Source organism: Macrobrachium nipponense, chromosome 9 (genome assembly GCF_015104395.2).
Source record: "Macrobrachium nipponense isolate FS-2020 chromosome 9, ASM1510439v2, whole genome shotgun sequence".
Classification (NCBI taxonomy): Eukaryota; Metazoa; Arthropoda; class Malacostraca; order Decapoda; family Palaemonidae; genus Macrobrachium; species Macrobrachium nipponense.
The window spans coordinates 108,636,289-108,638,410 of record NC_061110.1 but is presented as its reverse complement, the minus strand read 5'-3'; positions in this window follow the sequence as shown (position 1 = coordinate 108,638,410).

Below are 2,122 nucleotides of genomic sequence, written 5' to 3'. Positions count from 1 at the left end.
CAGAATGAAAGAACGGCTAATATATGCATAGTCTCCGTAATGCTGAGATGAAAAGCAAATAACCGGTCTCTTAGATACTGTTCGATGAATTAGGCATTGTGATGAAGTTGGCTTGACACACGGAAGTTATAATCTTACCGTTATTAACTCTTATGTAAGAGCCACTTTCCTCAGTCTCATTCGCCTCTGATACTGGTCTGTGAATCAGATTTTGTATCTGGCTAATATGTATTTTTTTTTTATTTGCACCGTTCATGTACCGGTATTGTTCCTTGTATGTAAATTATTGTTGATAAAATCAGAGGCCGTCTTTCGACTTCTGCTTTTATGCTAATTAACTAAAATAGAGTGATAGTAAACTTCGATATCTTCAAAAGCTGAAATGACGTTTTACCTAAAATTAGTTCTGTTAATCCATCAGTTACAATCCTCCATACTTTCTGCAGCCACCTAAGCCTACCGGACATTTAGTTGATGCAGTTGCTACTAATTTCAAAATATACATTCACTTCTGTATATCAAAATAATTATTGAAAAGGACGTTCATTCCGTTAACGCAATTATTATTATTTTTTTTTACATTGTTTCACTTAACATTGTAGATTACTCTAACCTTTTAGGGGGCCTAATAAAAACACGTTTTCATGACAGACAAGAAATATTCATAGTTAAGTTTGGTTGCTATAGTAAAAAGTTTAAAAAATGTCTGATTTTTGCAAATAGTTGAATGTAAAAGTAATATTCGAAAATAAGCCTATTAACATGAGTGCAAAGGTGAAGAATTCTTATGTTCTACAAATTAAAGATTAATATATTGAGTGCAAGAAACGCTGAAGGTTGTTAATATACAACAGACAAAAGTCAGATTATAATAAGAAAATTGCTTCCTCCTTGTTAGATTTAGAAAGATGTAAATACAAGTCACGTTGCACAGATCGGAAGTCTCAGGAAGGGGCAGTAGAATGTTAACTTCATCTTTATAGGAAAGTGCCAGTGTTTTAGAAATGGATAAATTATCAGATCTCTATATGAAGAGACTTCAACGTCAACCCAAGAACGAGAGAAGAGAGAGAGAGAGAGAGAGAGAGAGTGAGAGAGATAATAATAATATATCAGTTACTGAAGTGGGATTTGGTTTTGGTTTATATAGAATTGTGGCATTATGCCAAGCACTGGAGCAACTAAGGTCATTCAGCGCTGAAACGGAAATTAACAGTAAAAAGTTTGAAAGGTGTAACAGGAAGAAAACCTCGCAGTTGCATTACGACAACTGTTAGGAGAGGGTGGACAGTACGATGGAAGAAAGAGAATATGAACGGAGGTACAGTAAAAGGAATGAATGTAGTTGCAGCTAGGGGTCGAAGGGACGCTGCAAAACCTTAAGTAATACCTACATTGCACCGAATGAGGTGCACTGACAGCACTACCATCTTACGGGGTTACTGAAGTGGGAGATGCAGACAAAGACGAGGAATGAGCAGTGTTAGGATGCATTTTATTTCCATTGTGAATTGAAATAAAATTAATATTTAAGGAGTCACTAGTCTTCATAAATAAACAAATCTGAACCAACACATTTATAGGCATATTTAAATGTGTTTGCTTATAACCACCTATCAATAGATAAGATCTAATAGGCACGTTATTCAAATTACTTGCATACAACCACCAGTCAATAGATAAGAGCTGATATGTGCATAGCCATGATGAAGTGAATAGGCATGGAATGTTATTGCAATGGCTGAATATATCTTTATCAATGGTTGTATGAACTAATGCACTTCATTGTAAAGTAACTTCTTATTTGAGAAACCTTGAAGGTATTACGCCTTCTGGTCTTTACATTCTTCTACATGAGGTGTCATTAATCTTTAACACTGTCAAGCAGCTTCAAAAGTGTGATCAGCAACTGACAGAGATTTCTTAACTAATTACAAATAAGACAACAGCCAAACTGAAAGGGAGAGCTTTGGTTACTGAAAGTCTCTGGGGAAAATGACCATGATATTGTGAGACGCCCTTACGTACGAACTTGTTTCTTTTGAAATCTCTCAAGTGTATCAGGAGTGTCATAAGGGCGTTACGCAAAACTCGTTCTGTGCAAAATGTAGAAAACCTGATT